General features: G+C 40.0%; 1 protein-coding gene across 3 annotated transcripts in view; it reads right to left on the bottom strand.

The window, feature by feature from the left end:
* SEMA6A (semaphorin 6A) overlaps nucleotides 1-17,746 on the bottom strand; it is a 119,369-nt gene that overhangs the window by 70,815 nt on the left and 30,808 nt on the right. The gene's annotated exons all lie outside the window — the stretch shown is intronic.

The raw sequence follows: 17,746 nt of genomic DNA, 5'->3' as shown, positions 1-17,746 counted from the left end.
ATACAGCACTGCAAATGTGTTAGAGCAGGTTTTATAACCTGCATCTAATGCAATGACTTTTAGCCACAGACTTTATGGAGTAGTAAGATTTCTTCCAAGTCCCAAAAATCCAACCAATCTGCTTCTTGCTTTCCTTTGATCAGTGCAAAAGTAACTTGATGCAAGATACCTTGGTGCTCTGACTTTTCTTTCTGAACTCAATTGTTTCAATTGGATTGTATATTCCCCCCCCTTTTATCATTAAATATAAATAAACCATATGATCCCTTGGCTTATATGAAAATCAGAATTTTGCCTTCTTAGACGGGAACCTCTTTGGGTGGGGAATAAGTTTTTCTATTTGTACAGTCCAGAACAAAAGGCAATCAAGAACCAAGTAGGAAGTTTGCATACCAGCACAATATAGTTGCTATTAGCATTACTCAAAGCCTCCATACATACATACACACATGCCACAGTGGTGTTTGATTTAGTAAAAATTATGTTGCCAGCACGGAGGAGTTTCTGAAGCTAAGATGGTAATGACCATCCCAATATGGTTTCCAAGTCAAACCATATGGACCAGAAAGGTCTGATTTTTCTGAGCCAAGTGCTTTCTATGCTTTCTAGAGTCCACGGTTCCCTGAGACAACAAGAAGTCACCATGATGAGCTCTGATTTTTGCTGTCTGCTCTTTTTAGTGTTTCATGAGTAACAGTCTGGGTGGAAATGCATACACAGAATAGCTTCTTGGCTAAGGAAATGCTCACATGGCTACTGCCACAATTTTCTAGTAACCAGGCTATTGTGTCTGGAGCTTGTAAGTTCCAGCAAGGTTATATATATTACATGGAAAATCCTAAACGGAAGTGCTAACTTCCTGGTAAATGCTATAAAAGTGTAAGGCCAGATTTAATCTTGAGAACACATTCAACAGCAATGGCTGCCTAGACACTTCTACAAACAGCTATTGGGAAAGATGTTCTTCCATGTTAGAAAATCTCCCATCTAGCTGCTTTAGCCTCACTGTACAGCCAGCTAAACCCAGTGTAATTCTCAGCAAAAATCAAAGCATGTAACCATGTGAGAATTTTCCCATGGCGCAGTAAGCCACATCAGTAATGGACAGATCTTGTTTTATTCATAATTATTACAAACTTTCTTTAAATCATGATGACACATGTCCATACATGACAGCTGCACTTCGATCCACAAATTATCAAGCTTAATGTGAGAATTACTAGACAAAATTCAATGGTCTGTGTTATGTATGAAGCAAAATGAGAAAACTTAATGGCCCTAAAAACCCATGACTGTATTAACGAAAAAAAATCTTTTGTTTCTATAAAAACGTAGAAATAATCTACCTTTCTTCAAAAAGCCTGCCCGTCTATTAAAAAGGAATAGTATTTAACCAGAGAGCGAGGAAACTAAAAATTTCAGCCTGATGAATTTGAACTACTGCATAAGGAAAAATGCATGAGCGGAAAAAGTCATAGTCTGTTAACTGACCCAGAAATATTCAGAAAATGGCCCTTCTCATCACTTTCAGCATTTTTTACACTGGCAAAAATAAAATGACCATAAACAAGGAAGGGGGGGGGGAAGTGAGTTGTGTAAGAGAAGTAACAAAGAGATTTGAGACTCTCTTGTGGTAAGCATTTTAAGAGCATTCAAGAAACCAAAGTCCCGTGTTAATGTCTCATTGAAAGAGACTTGAAAGAGTGAGCTCTACCTATCCATACATAAACAAGCACGTATGGATCTACCAGCACATGCTTCGTCCTGGTGAAGGCAGAGTGCGGAAACCAGTCAGTCAACCTGAATCCTATTCCCTGCTACGGTGCAGATTTGCCATGTGATGCTGGCAAGCGTCTTTTGCCTCCTTTGGCTAAACCTGTGGAAATCTCTGCGTGGAAGACCCTATTGTTACTGCTATTTACCCCTATAAATTCACAGTTCCTAGAAAGCAAAAGACATAGTTCTATGAAAGTCAGAGAAAGGAATTAGGAATAATGCAACAAAAAAGACAGGAATACAACCTGCAGGCTGCAGCTTCCAGAAAAAGAGGAAAGTTAGGTGGGCAGAGTGGAGCTGGTCAGGAGAGCATCCTTTGTCTGTGCCTGCTTGGGTGGCAGGCTAACTGCTGCACAACCACCCTGCCCGGATGCACTTGGCAGCAAAAAGGATCACGCAAAATGCCTGGGCCCAACAGTGCCGAGGGGATCGGACAGATGTGAGTGAACAGAAGCTCAGTGGGTGCTTGGGGAACTCAAAAGGCAGGAGACACAAGTGGCTATCAGCAAGACACAGCATGGAGTGTCAGACATTACAACCAAATTGGCACATGGCAAGATGATGTCTGGTCTGGCCAGCTCTTTTTCTGTTGGTTTTTCTTTTTTTCCCCTCCTTTTTTTTTTTTCCCCCCCTTGGTTGCTGCTCAGTCACCTGAATGGTGGTCCAGGTGGCCACAGAGACTTATGCCAGCTCTGTGCCCACCATCACTACCAGCCTCCAACATCTTTTTGTGACCCACAGTGCAGCCATCACTCATCTTTCCCTCTCCTGTCCTGCTCCTGTTGTCTCTACAGCTGGCCATTCATTTCATGCAGCCAAAAAAGCACTCTAGCACTCCAGGTATCTGGCCCCTACACCAGAGAGGCTGGTGTGTGAATGCATCAGGGCAAACACTTACACTCCTTCAATTTACCCAGTGACCAGGGGGCTCTCCTGACTGTTGGTGAGATGGATGGAGAAGGGATAGCAGAAGGTGGGGCAGTGACCAAGGGACACCCCCACTTCTCCTACAGCCCTGTTGACTCTATTTCTCTATTGATTATAAGCTCTCTGGTGCTGGATCTGTCCTTTTGCTGGGTCTCCAGGCAGTACTTCTATCAACTGGATCCTCGGTCTCCGATTTGAGTTTCTAGGTGCCACCACAAACATAAATTATGTGTATAAAGCAAATTCTTTCTCAGCTTTTGTGCATATCGAGAAGTACTCCCTGACTGTAAGAGGAATATATGGTGCCCTCTGCTATACACGCTTTACTACCATTTTAATTGGATTCAGCACTGCTTACTCATTGCCCAGCTGCTGTGGGCTGCACGCCAGACGCGACGATTAGGCCCAAGGGAAAGCCACCAACGAGCATGATTTTGCCTCACATAGTAAGCCACAGCACCTATCTTCACTAAAGAGAGCAATGCAAATTCTATTACTAGTTCTATGAACCACAGATACACAGACCATGTGGAACCTCCCACTAAGTTTTGCACAAATACATGGCTAAAATAAAATTTCAGATAAAACGCAAGGTACTTCTTAAGTGAGTTTCAGGGGTACTTGCTTATTTTGTTCAGGTTTGTGTAAATGTGAGTCCTTACCAGCTTCCTCCCCCATCACTTGCAACTGTACAAGGCCATACATCAGGCACAATAATGTCACCTATGATATGCAACACTACTACCTCCTACTTCAATAACTGATAAGCTGAAAAGATTTGGACAACCCCCTGGCAGAACTGATAAGCCTCGGCCTGTAGAATGGCAGTAGCAGGTGTCAAGTCAGTAGGTAAAACTCAGCACACTTAATGCAGGCAACTGGTCTTGTCGAGATCAACATTACTGCTCGTCCCAGCGCAGTACAAAAAGAAAATGTAAAGAAAAAATGGAGGCCTAAATAGGAGAAATCTTCTGTTGACCGAGTGAGACATCCCCGATGACTGCAGCATTAATAGGATGCTGTTGTTCAGAGAGGGAACAGTCAGATGGAAGATGAACATCTCCCAGATGGAATTAGAAGCATCTCAGGCCTATCGATTTTGGTTGTAACCTTTACTGTAAACAGTCTACAGGGGCCTCATCAGCCACCTGTTCAGTGATATTTGCATTGAAATATAGAGCCAACGCAAATGAGAAAATGGCCGCAGTTCCTTGCTAAAGCATCTGCTCTGTTCTATCCCTCTGTTTATACATTAACAGGAATAGCAAAGGTACACATTTTAGAGGAAGGGGTAACACAGTGACACTAACCCTCTCACACAGCAACAGAAACAATGAACGCTTCATTTGTCACGATGTTGATGGTGGCAGTAGTGGTATTATATCATGCAATATTTCACTTTCTAATAATTGCTCAATTTTATACTGAAATACGGCTTGCCAAAACTGGGAGGAAAGCCATCTGTGCTTGGAGGATGACTGCCAGAAACATTTGCAATTTTATTTTGGGGTGATAAACCTGTGGAATGGAACAAAGGCAATGCCCAAATAACCCCTCTCTCTCATCATTCCCACCACCTAGAGCAACAGACCAGCTTGGTCGGTCATTACAAAGATGTCTTTATTATTTTTAAAAGCCTCAGTCATTTAAGAGATAAAAATAGCTCTACTGATTATTTGTGGGACTACAGCAAACCTTTGTCAAGATTCTGAATTGATTTAAGAGCCAAACATAGCAATCACTGCCTTCTGACAGGAGAGAACACCATCTCTGATACATACTTTGCTGTTTCATCTCAGTGTGCTTAATAGAAAACAGACACACTACCAGCAACACCATTATTCTTCCCGACCCTCACTTTGCCTGGGAAATATCAGTGTGAGTCAACTGACCTTCCATTCTCTCATCTGGTAGATGGAATAAAAATTACGCGGCTCCAGGTGACCTAAAGCCCTAACAGGAATGAAACGCGGCCTCCCTTTGTTTTCCTTTCCTTTTAGATAACAAAGGTGAAACATGAAGCCTGATATATTTTCGCAACAATCTTGCCAATTGTCACCGACTAAAAGTTTGACATAGCCCTGCAGACACTGTCTCAGCTGTCACGCGTCTGCTGTAAACATAGCATTAGGATCAGGCAGGAATCCTGAAACAATCTCTCCAGCTCAGACAACTCTTCAGGTCAGATTCCCTCAGATACTTAGCATAGGCTTCCTTTTGCTGTTGGTATACGTTGGTACATATTTAAATGCATTCCAGCCCTTCTTCACCCTCTAAACAGAAAGATAATTGTAATTTCCAGTCCACTTATGTTTGGGTAACAGATCAGACTGATATATAAGGGAACAGATTAATTCTGAAGAAAAATTAGGATCCCATAGAACTTATCGCTGCGTTTAGAGCAGCTAATTGCTGCTTAACATAATCACAAGCAACTTAATTTTACTTTTTTTTGTGTGTGTGTGCAAGAAATGGGATGTTGTTTCTTCATGCATGGCCTCTGGCTGCTTTCTTCAGGAAACTTGTCCCATTTATTTGAAGTGAAAGTGTCCATTTTTTAATGTAATAAAGCAGCAAAAGAAATGCAAATTTTTATATTTAAGTCAGCTGTTAAGTAATCAGAGCACATTGCTTAGCTTCGGTGCGGTTTGGCCAGTGCTGGCCCTAAAGCTATTTATGCAGAAAATTGACTCATTAACATAGCTTCATTTACCTTGAGTGAAACAGCAACTTTTGTCAGAGTATTTTTCAAAAGGCACCAATCAACTTTGGCAAGAAATGGTTTGATACAATATCAAACTCTCCTCCCCACCCCCCAAATGTGGATGAAATCTGCTGTAAACACTGCACAATGCCAGCAGCGAACATGAACATTTATATATTAATTATTCCAGCTGTGGATTCCATACCTGAAAGTGCCCTACCTCCATAGCAACCTTCAGAAAACCCACTGTGATAGTCTAATCATGGTCATAGTAATATTTGGGCCAAATCTCAATATCATACTCTACGGAAGGTTGCTCAGCACAAGGAAACGCAGAGATATTGCAGTCAGGCAAGCTGACTTTTATTAATGTGCACCAGAACTCCTACAAGAGAAAGGAAAGGTCAGGTTTTCCCCTCTGGAAATCAAGAAAATTCATCATGATAATTTATGTCTGCCTGACAGATAAAAACTGCAGGTAAGCAAAGAGTTCTCAAAGATACATATTTATAATTTTAATCCCTAACTTCTTTATGAAATCAATTTTCTTAGGTTTTTCTGCACCTTACAGAAGAACATGAAGGAGATTACTGCAAAAATGAGTAATGTCCACAAAACAGATGTAATCCCTGAGGCAAGTTTCAAAAGCACCTGTAGATAAGCATAAGTGAGTGGCAAAAAAAAAACAAAGAACAAAAAAAACCCCATTGAGTGCTAAGAATACAATCAAATTAACTGGAAATATTCACTATTCAGAACTGCCTCTGACATCTCTCTCCTTTGGACCCACATCCATTCAAAGGTGCCTACATACTCATAGACATTCACCCAAACTTAAAAGGCTCAAATATCACAGGAAAGGGTTTTTATTAGAAGCTAAGACAAATTTCATAGAGCTCCATCTTTCAAGACAAATTCCACAGATCTCTTATCTTTCATGATTACTTTTCATCGACAATCAAGCCTAATATTTTTTTCTGGTATTTTTGGAAACCTTAAAGGAGTAAAATAAATCTGACTCTGAGACTGAAAAATCTATGTAGTTTGCTTTTCCTCTGAGATGAGTATGATGCTTGCAATAATCCAGTTGCTGCAGTTTGCTAGTAATTGCTAGCTGAAAGTGTCAGTCTCTGAGCTTTGCTCTGCCTGGATACATGCCCAACAAATTCCCAAATTTCACATCATATATAACCTTAACAGCTTTATGGACAGGTTAATACAAGAAAGAACCCTATCTGCAAGAATGCCTTTTGGGGAAAAATGATCACCTCAGTATGACAACATGACACATTTTCCACTCATCTTTTCATTTCTCTACTTTAGGGTTATGAAAAACATAGAAGGCAAAGTGAGAAGACAACAGATACATTAAAAAAAATGCTACTTCCAGAATACTACTGAAATGAACAGTATTGTCTGTTAACCTGGACATAAGGTTAATTACTGTAATTCAATTTATTTTAAGGGAAAATGTTACATGCAGATATCATCAATTAACTCCTGAATATAAAAATCACAATTCCTGTAATGAATAGAACAGTGCAAGATCACTAATTACTGGGAGACAGCTATCAAGGGGAAACACAAAATTATCTGATGTGATTTCAAGGGCAAATTTAAAATTGAGGTGCTGGGGGTCAGAAAAAAAAAATACAGTTCAGAGAGAGATCAGCCACCGCACCAAATAAATACACTACTCTTCTCCTGACACACATTCACCCATGTACTGTAGAATACAAGCATCCTTACACATTCATTCACACCTGCTTCTTAGCACAGCATGATGGGATTACAGCAGCATAGAAAGGGAGTCAAAGCAGCATTGACAGATGCCTGGAGTACAAGTTACAAAAGTAAGTAATAGCTCTGTTATTATGTGCTTTATTTCTCTGGAAAAACTGTGAAGAAAAAGGTTCACTGTAGCAAAAGAACGGGTCCACAGAGTATGACTGCCTGAATGGGGCATGATGGATGAGCTTCCTTGTGGATAGCAAAAGCCTCTAATCCGTTCTTGGGCTAGTTGGTCAAACAAGGCAAAATCATTCTTTTCTTCTGCGGGAAATATTCTCTGCCTTTTCGGTAGCACGTGCAGGGTTTTAGCAAAGGCCAATCCAGACTGTCACCCAGATGAGTCAGCAGTCTGTTTCCAGGTCCTGTGCTAGGGCAGACTCAGATATGCAGCCCACAACACAGCAGTAAGACAAAGAGATTTCTGTTTCGCTCGTGGTTTCCACAGTTATTTTAGGAATGACTGGCTACACTCAGGTTCCAACAGCAAATAATGAGATACACAGGAAGAAAAGCCATTTTCATGGCACCAGCACACAACTAATGACTGATGCTGAAAGCATTATTACTAATATTCTAGCTAATTTTGTAGAGTTAAAAATTGCGTGCAGCAAACAGAACTCAGGCATCATCCTGATGATGAAATTACATCCACCATTGCCAGAATGGGAAGTTTCTCGCTTTGGCGTTCACTGAAACAGGCACATATAATCTCTGCATGCTAGGTTTGGGCCTGAAACACTAGTGTTTTCTCAGATAACTCAAGATCTCTTTCCAAAGCTCCTGCTCTTCTTCCTCTTCCCCCTACAACTTACAAATCCTTAAAAGCAGGGAACACAGGAAAAACAATGGTTCATTACCTGAGTGCATCTGTGTGAATTCCACAAGAGCACTTGATGACCAGGCACACACAATTATGGCATTTCTGTTAAGTCTGCCAAGTGGCTTTGAACCCAGATGAATTCTTCAGTTTGCCTGACAGAACAGAAATTCCTGTATAGGAACACAGAAGAAGACATTGTAGCTGGCAAACTGCTGCTGTTATTTCTTACTCTGCAGTTCTGCTTCTTAGGTGATTTATATCAAATGCTGCAGAGAGTGTTTCTTCTAACTTTGAGTTGGCCTCAATAACATGGACATTCAGCTGATCAGCTGCCAGGAGCCGACCTACAGCCAAGACTCAAATTCCTGCCAGCAGATAGAAGAGAAAAAGCACAAAAGAAATTAGATCAGAAAATCCAATCTCTTCTTAATGAGACTGAAGGCTGTATGCACAGACTGTGCAGAACTAACCGGAAAAGCCTGAAGAGCTCCAGGTTGGCACCAAGGTTTGATGCTCTCAACATGAGTCCAGTCCAGGAGCCCTGTGTCAAGCCATGCCTGCATGTATGAACGACATCTCAGAAACTTATGTCTCCTCATAACACAGCGTAGTCATTCTCCAGGTTACAACAGAATCACACAGTAGCAGTTACAATTAAAGGGCATTGGCTTGTTTCTGGCAACACCAGTGGAAGTGCTGCCATTGTCTGCTGTGTTGTGCAGTTGTGATTCCCACTGGACTTCAGAAAGACCTGTACCTGCTGTACAGTTCATACCATGTACATCAGCTAATACATGATGTTGCCTTACCTAATGATAAGCCTTCAGCTTACAAAGAACTGTATACATTTAATACTTAAATCCTTATAAAAGTATAACTTCTTATTGGTATAGGACTGAGTCACATTCTGCTAACTTTACATGAATTTTGGCAAAAATCTCTCATGTGAAGTGAGGGAAGTGGATATACCATATTCAAGTTTCCTGTGAAATTTCAGGTTACCCTTACTTTTTTGAAGAAAGTCTTACTTTGGTTTGAGTTCTTTCTTTCTTAGAGTAACTGAACGAGGTGCTTTTCATCATATTCCATGCCCTATTTTTTCTCATTAAAATCTGCCTGTGAGCAATTCAAAGCAGAATCTCATGGGGATTATTGTTCTGAGGTAAATATCACCACATTCGTTTCAAGTAAAACACTATTCATTCTTTTGCACACGCATGCACCTATATTCAACCTATGCTTGTGAAAATCTCAGCTTCACAATATCTATGACTATATACCTTGACCATATACATTGATAATTTCTGGTATTCTGAACAATAAGGATAAACATAAGCTACAAAATGGTCTGTGATTGTTCAGTGAAAAAGCTTTTAGATCTAAATACAGCACAGTCAGCAGACTTATTCAAAAGAGCTTCCTTCTAAGATTTACATTTAAAAAAAAAAAAAAGATGTGGATGCGTGCTATGTACAAAAGACGACAACACACCTGTGAATCTTCTAGAGCAGTTTTTTGGAAGCCCTTTCTCAAAGACTTGCAATAACAAAGTGTTGTGAAGGACCTCACTCAGGCATTTCCCCTCTTCTAATAGAAAAATTCAACTTTGAAAGAAAGTACCTAACTTTGAAAATCTTTTCTGGATACCAGTCATACAAGTACCCTAGTAGAAGCAACAGCCCAGTTTCTGACATTCTCTTGGGCTGATCAGTTTGATGAAACTCATCAACAGTGATGACTTTACAGATGGCTTTGCTGGCTTGGCACCTATTCTATGCAGTGTCTGGGTTCACCTGTGGAATGCAGACCTTACATGTAGTTTACTTACCAGTAAGAGCTATGCTTAGTCAGTGTGGAATCAGAAACATGACTAGCTACAGAACAAATGGCATTCTCAGAACACGCCGATCAACAGTTTTAAGTAAGAAAATACTTTCAGAGGTAGAATATATTCTCATATATTTCAAAAACAGGAAAAAAGAAGGTTGAAATTCATTGATAATTTATGATTGCCTTGTTGTATACTGGGACAAACCACAACTTCCCTCCTTAATTCAGTGCTAGAAACATGTGCGTTTTCCTCAGCAAACTACTGAGCATTTTTTCCTCATGTCCTGAGAGGATTACTTACTTCCCCAGCACAGGGCGAAACAACCTGTGCAGAATCCACATGGAGGACTATGCAGTGAGGCAGGGACATCTTTGAAGAAGGCAGCATAGGAACCTACAACAAGCAAGACTAAGCTGCTCTATAAAATACTTTATTAAAGATCAGGTTTGCTTTATAAAAATGAAAACTCTGGTGCCTCTCTAGTACAGGCTAAAAGAAATGCTTGTACACTTCCTATCTTAATCCTAAAGAGCTCCCCACTCACTATATTCCATCACTACATCACACCATCACTACAGTCACATACACTGACTCTCTCGTAAAAGGACTTGGCTTCCCTCACCCAAGAACAGATTTGGCTTCCCTTACACCAGAACAGATTACTCCCTTTACTCATATACACCCTTATGTTCTCCAAAAGCTGAGAATGTATTTCTGCTGCAAGCCTGTGGGGACAGATGGTATCTTCCCTCCTTTTTGGACAGTTTTAAAAAGATAGCTGGTGCTTCACATAAATAAAAACACAACTCTTGATGATCAAAGGATGACCAAACAGGGAATATGCCCTTTAATGTACATTAAAATAAAACTGACTTGTGACATTACTTCTCTCAGACGAATGCTGGTAAGCTCTGAAGACGTGTTATAAAGAGAAACTGGGATAAAGAGATGTGGGTAATATCCCTCAGGGGTAGGACAATGAAGAGTAAGGAGAGGAAGCTGTATCCTCCTGGAGCCCAGCAGGCATGTTCTTTCTTTTTCTTTATGGAGATAAATTGACTGCCTTTCTCTTTCCTAGTCTATAGGACTAGGCATCCTGCTTTCCCTTGACCCATCAAAGATAACTGTTTCCCTCTGCCAGGATTTGAGCGTGTAACCTCTGCTCGAACTTCTCCAGGGGCTGGGGCAGGACCCTGATCCAGAAGAGTTCTGCCTGACTGAAGATGCAAATAGGGATAGAAATCTTTTCCAAACAACTATACTTCCATCTCACCTCTCGCTATGCATACTTAGAAATGCATGAGGTCAAACATCCTAGGAAAAAAATGCCAGGTCAACACATGCTCCATAGGGTGATTTAAGAATGCTACCTTTAGCTAGCATTCTCCTCCTTCCTAGATTTTCTTGAACACAATTAATTGTACTGCATGAAACAACACACACAACCTTTATAAAAAAACCTTTCATTTACAATATGCTGCTTTCAAGGTATTTCTAATGTAAACACAGACAAAAGGTATGCTTTCCTTTATGACAGGCCTGAAATAAAGCAGCTCTAATTAGAAAAAACAGATATGATTTCAGAGGTAAGACAACTTTGAATGCTAGAGTAAGAAACCTCTCCTCTGAGCTTATTCAGCTGCAATCTCCCACCTTTCCTTCTTCATATACCCTTTTCTCTTTGACTCTGCAAATTTATACAATAGGAATTTGATTACTGATTGCTGCTTTGTCACAAACCAACTGCACATTACCTATAGTCAACCAATGTCCTGCATCAGCTGAACAGAGCACTGTAGTATGCTGCCCTGTCTATGTTATCACTTGTAAATTTTTGCTGGAATCAACCATAAAGTAGAAGGCTGTAACCTAGGTTCTATCACTGACACAATTACAAAATTTAGGCTACAACCCCTATATCAAAATACCACTGGGGATTAAAGTATAGAACTGGATCAACAAGGCTACCAATATAAAGAAAAAAAGACACTACTCCACTGGAACTCCCTTTGGTTGTTCCTTTTATAAACTTGTATTTTACCCCAACAACGGTAGATGCTGTGCATTTTTTAAGAAAAAAAATGCTTATCCTGAAAAGTTTACAATCCACAGACAACACATACCTACATATGTGGAGAAAGAAGGGTTTAATTTTTACAGATACATGAAAAATGGTTCCCAACTGCAGTTCTATTGATTTAAATACAGAAGTCTTCTTTAGCCCTGTTCTTTCTTTAAGCAAACAGTTTAACTATCAGACTGTAAAAATATTGATGTAGCTTCTATAGTGTAACAGGCTCTGTAATAACTAACTTCTCAGATCAACAATGCTTTAGGCTCCAGCAACCACATTCAGCTACTGACCTTCCAGGCCAGCACCAAGTCCTTCAGAATTCAACTTTGCACGCATGCACGCACATGGATGCATTCCCCTAAACAGATGAGTTATTGCTATGAGCTTGTGTTTCGGCAGAGACATGGTTTCAGAGTGCAGTTTTCCAGTTCAAGAAGAACAAATATGATGATTCATCTCACTGGCAATATTCAACTCATAATCATGTATTTGTTTCGTGTTTCATCATTACCAACTCATCAGTCAGAGCTACGTTTTTTTTAGATATACTTAAAAGAGCTACCTGAATAACAAAAGGATTGTTATCAAATCTTTATCCTAAACATCAGACTTCAGAAACACTGATGTTTGAAAATCCTGAACAGGGTCTGAAAATGGACTTCAGAATTCCCCATCAGTCTTGGTTCAATAACAACAGAAATGATGTCCCTCATTTTTTTTAGTTGTCCTATGAAAGCTGTCTTTTGTTCTGTCAAATCAATCAAGTTAAATTAGGTAATTAGACTCCAGCAGCTTGATTTAGTCCAAATACTTCAATCATCACTACAAATTTGTCTGTAAAAGCAAATTTCAGTGACAACATCTTGGAAAAACTTAAGGTTTAATATGCAAACAGTTACCAGATGATTCAACTAAAGCAATATGTCTTCAAGAGTCAAGAGTCATTAATTTTTTTAAGTTTCAATTCTAGCAGTGATGAAAAGGAGAATACTAAATATTATCTTTCTTTCTCTTTTAAAGAAAGAAAGAGAGAAAAAAAGTCAGTACTGAAAGAGGACAGTGTCCTGAGCACCATGGAGAAACAAGAAAAGAAACCATCTCAGCACATTACAGTTTTCTGTTAAAGTCACAGCCAGCTCTTGCACGATATAAATAGCAGTAGCAACTCCCTTGGGATTGCAATGTTGTGTGAGGCTACACACAAAACACTTCATTGATGTCTCTCAGGGACCAAGGGAGGTTGAAGGTCTATTGTAGCTAACTATTCTAACCTTCCATTCCCCTCCTCTGAAAACCACACTTACCTTCCTCTTTAACCCTAAGAGCTGCTAAAAGTCTAGGTACACACTGCTCTGAAGTACTTGCACTTAATAAAGCTCTCTAAGTTTGATTGCTAAGCAGAAGTGACTGAAAACATACTTTATAAAGCTTACTGGTCTGTATCTCAGGTATCCAAAAGCAATGAAGGTTTCTGAAAGACTAGCAGGTATCTCTGAGTAAAGGAATAAACACCACCACATCTCAGTCTTGTATTGCTTACCATTTACTCCTTCCCCTCCCCTTATCTTCCTAACAGCAAGATGGGCAATACATGAAAACTTGATTCTTAGGTAAGCCGAGTCATGTAAATTAGCTTAATGAAATATATGACTTTGTGTATGTCCCTTTGATACTGATTAAGCTCAAGTATCCACTCAGCTAATGACTAAAGCAATACCATGACAGCTCTTGTGGAAATGTCATAGCTATACTTTTTTTTAAACAGTCCTTTACTAGCACTTATTTCTCTCTCATATCCCCCAACCATGAAAACAGGCCAGCTTCCAAAGAGCAGACAGAAGCAGTTAACCATCTAAGATATGACTGACATAACATAAAAATCTGCAGCTACTTTACACAGCTTGGACTTCAATATATAAAGAAGATACACCTTTGTGTCCCCAGTTTTCAAAGCAGATTACCAGTGCACTGCAAGAGACTGCTTTGGCTCTGTAATTATAGGCATCTTAATAATGATCTGTTCGATGGCTGCCTACTGCTGGTGCCCAGACAGTTTAATCACTATGCATTCTACTGTAGAGAACTAGCTACCCTTCCTGTCATTTGAAACATGGGACTTGTTGTGTGAAGGCAGTGTAAATGAGCTTCCCCTGAACTAGCTGGCTAACACTTTCATTATTTAAAGCCTAAAGTATAAAATATACCAGTAAAATTGATAATGTGTTACCTCTTATTACAAAAGGATGTTTCATCTCAGCTGTGCTAGATGAACAGTCACTCCTTATTATGTCTATACATATATTATTTATTGAGCACCAGCTGTGTGCTTGGCCCTGTACGGACACAGGGAGATGCAGTTCCTGCTCCTGGGAAGCTTTACATAATCAAAAGTGGTGAAATTTGGCAGTCATTCTGCATGCAGAAATCCCATTGACTTCACTATGGGGAGCAGTTGCAGAAGTAGGCATTAAGGTATACACAGAAGCCAGTACAGTCTCAAGTGGTAGACACAGTGAGATGAAATTAATGAAATGCTCCTGTTAGACTTTACGGAAACAACTGCAAAGAGTGACAAAGAAGAGCTATCAATATACCTGAGCATATCTGAAGATGTAGAAAGATGACATAGTATTACAAGTTCCAATAATCCTTTGTGCTGATGCCAGCTGTTTCTTTCCTCCACACACCATTGTTATATAGTTGCTGGCTTATTCGGTTTTCATACTACCATGCTTTCAACGCAACAGTGCTCCAGTAATGTCCATCAATGGAAGAAACAATATCCAAACACTAGGAGTGAATCTAATGCAGAATGGAGACACAAATCATCACAACCTCCAAAACAAACTTTATACTTGAGATGAAATCTACTGTCAGATTTATGCAATTATTTCCCACAACAAAAGAGAAGGCATCTGAAGGTACAGGTACATTCAAAAACGATGGAGAGAAGAATCTGGAAAAGAAGTGAAAAAAAGCAAGACTGGAGTGGAAAAAAGGGAATAGGTTGGGGTACAGAAACTTGGAAAGGGAAGCAGAGAACGAAGAACACTCAAATGGGGAAGCTGGAGGTTCAGAGAGGTGAAACAGGCTAGGGAGGGAGAGCTTTGGTGGCATCTGGGCATGGAGGGTGAGAAATGACTGGCAACATGAGGGGGAGATGGAGGGAAGAATATAAAGAACAAGTAGGACATTTCAAAATGAAAATAGCTGGAAAAAGAATGTGAGGCAGAAGGACAGATGCAGATATATATAAAGGAGTCTTTACAAATGAAGAAAGGGAATTATGGGCAAGGGAAGGAGAAAGGGAAAAGATTCATAGGAGATTCAATAAGAAAAGGGAAATAAGAGAAGGACATCAGCTGGATACAAGGAATTGAAAGAGTGAGAAAACACATCATTAAAGCTACCGTTACACATTTTAAGCATTTTCATTTGGAGTGTATGGTTGGAAATTGGCTCTCATAGATGTGTGTTACTTTGCTCCTTTACTAACTTACCAACTTTTTAATTTTACAGAAATGAATAAAGGAGAGGGAGCGACACAGGGAAGGAAGTTCTCTGTGTACTGACTGACACTGTATATCAATGAGGCAATGATGCTCTCCTCTCAGCAGCTGGCTCCCAGGAAGACTACAGGTCCCAGTACTATGGCTGTATACTAACACAGTTTGTGTCCTGTAGGTTGCGACTGGACCAAAAGACACTCCCCTATTGCTTCTGCTGGTATCTCTCTGGTCACATGCCATTGGCATGCCCTTTTTTATTAGCTGCTAAATCAAATAAAGAACAGCTAAAATACATTAAATACTTCCTTGAATGCACTTTTCCATGTCAGCAACTGTAGTTGCCTCAGGGATGCATTCTGATCATATATGAAAGGAGAAGTAGCCTTTAGATCATGACTAGGAAGGCAGGTGGTCCACAAAACAACCACTTCATTCTTACAAGACTGGAATTAAAAAAAGCTGGAGACTTACTGAGCCAAGGGAATTCTGCCTAAGCATCAGAACTGGCCTTATGTTTTTAGAGATGAAGGAACTGGAGTCTGGGCCCAGCTCCCTGTGTATTCATGTGTGGCTGTGATTTATATAGTAATTGTGTCTGTTGCCTGCAGCACATGGACTTGTTATAAAAGCATAGAAAATGTCTTCCCACAGAGCACTATCGTACACCTCAGACAGCAGCTGCACAGGAGAGGACCGACAAATGGCCCATACGGAGAGGAAAAGACTTCCAAGTCTCAAGGTGGAATGGAAGAAGAGCAAGATGAGGAAGACAGAAATATGAGTTTGAGGAGAAGCACACGGTGGGAAGAGAACTGGAAGAAATATGAGGAAGTAGGAACGTATACAGAAAGACCAACATACCATGTACCTGACTTGTATCACAGGAATCAGTTAAACATAAATAAAATGGACCACCATTTTCATACAGCTGCAAAGATAAAACATTCTTCCCATGAAACCATTATAAATCTGTAAACTTCAGGGTTGATTTAAAAATTTTAACTCAGCTGTTCCAATTTGTATCAGACTGGAATTTGGCAGCCTCAGATATCAAATCAATTCCAAATGAGAAGAGGATCTATAATACCCGATTTTATAGCTTGAAATTGTATTTTCAAGGGTTTTAGATGCTTCCTACACCACTCCAAAGTGAAGGAACGAATAGGTTAATTTTAAAACTAGGGTTCAGTTCAGCTCTCATTACAGTCAATGGAAAGAGTCCCACTGAATTTAAAAGGAGTTGAATTTGGATCCTAGTTAGAAGTATAAATAACGTGCCTTCAGCTTTCTTCCTCTCAAAAACCCAGCCAACCAACCAAAAAAAGCAACAAACAAAACACAAACATCTAAGGTTAGAACATTTAAGTCCTGAGCATGTCCAATAAGTATTTGACAGTGGTACACTGCATACCGGGCTGCCATGCTGTTATGCAACATGCCGCTGTTGCTTCCATTCAGTCATTCATTAATTTCCATGCATTTTTCCATGCATTTTTCTTCCTAATACTGTCTTATTTTATTGGGGGTTACATCTCCTGCACAAGGTTAGTATTCCATATGGCAAAGATCAGGAGTTGTGCACTGTTATATATTCAGACTGTTCGAAATATGCAAACTGTGGATCTGGATTGAGAAACGTAGGCAGACAAAACTGCCATTTAATTTAATAAAGTCAATGGGAGTGTAGCCAGCAAGTCAGACCTTATGAAATTAATATTCTGCACTAGCTAGTCTGCTAGTTTACGTTATAGGATGTGTCGGGCACTGTGAAACATGACATACCAAATTCAGCCTCACACAACCATACAGCAGGAATGTTCTATTTATTTATATGGAAATGTTACTACTAAACAAGCGGTTCCAGGAGAAGGGGAACCAGTGAGGTCTGGTTTGCTAGGAATTTGTATCTTGATGTTGATGTCTTTAAAAGGATCGAGTCCCCCACACCTTTTGCCTCGCTACAGGCCTCAGTAAAGTCACACTCTAACCTGCCTGCCTAGCTGCATGAAATCTGCAGGAACTTGGGAAACCATGATTTTGCTTGCAGTGCAGGTCTAGAGTCAGCTCAAAAATTCAAAATTTATTAGGGGAGAGCTGACAACCACTTGCACACAGACAGTATGATCACACAAGCCTTGTTTCTTTAGGAAACCAGGCTAAAAATATAGCCACATGCATTAATTGCTAAGAAGAATTTCAGCCCTGACCTATAGAGGGAATTGTACCCCCAATAGCTCAGAGCCAAATTTAGCCCTGGAGACTGAATAAGACTGAGCTTCTCTCTGAATTGCCCCTGTTCTGTGGGTTTAAGACA

Source organism: Apteryx mantelli, chromosome Z (assembly GCF_036417845.1).
Source record: "Apteryx mantelli isolate bAptMan1 chromosome Z, bAptMan1.hap1, whole genome shotgun sequence".
Classification (NCBI taxonomy): Eukaryota; Metazoa; Chordata; class Aves; order Apterygiformes; family Apterygidae; genus Apteryx; species Apteryx mantelli.
Note: the sequence above shows the minus strand (reverse complement) of the source record. Positions and strands in the feature narration are given on the sequence as shown.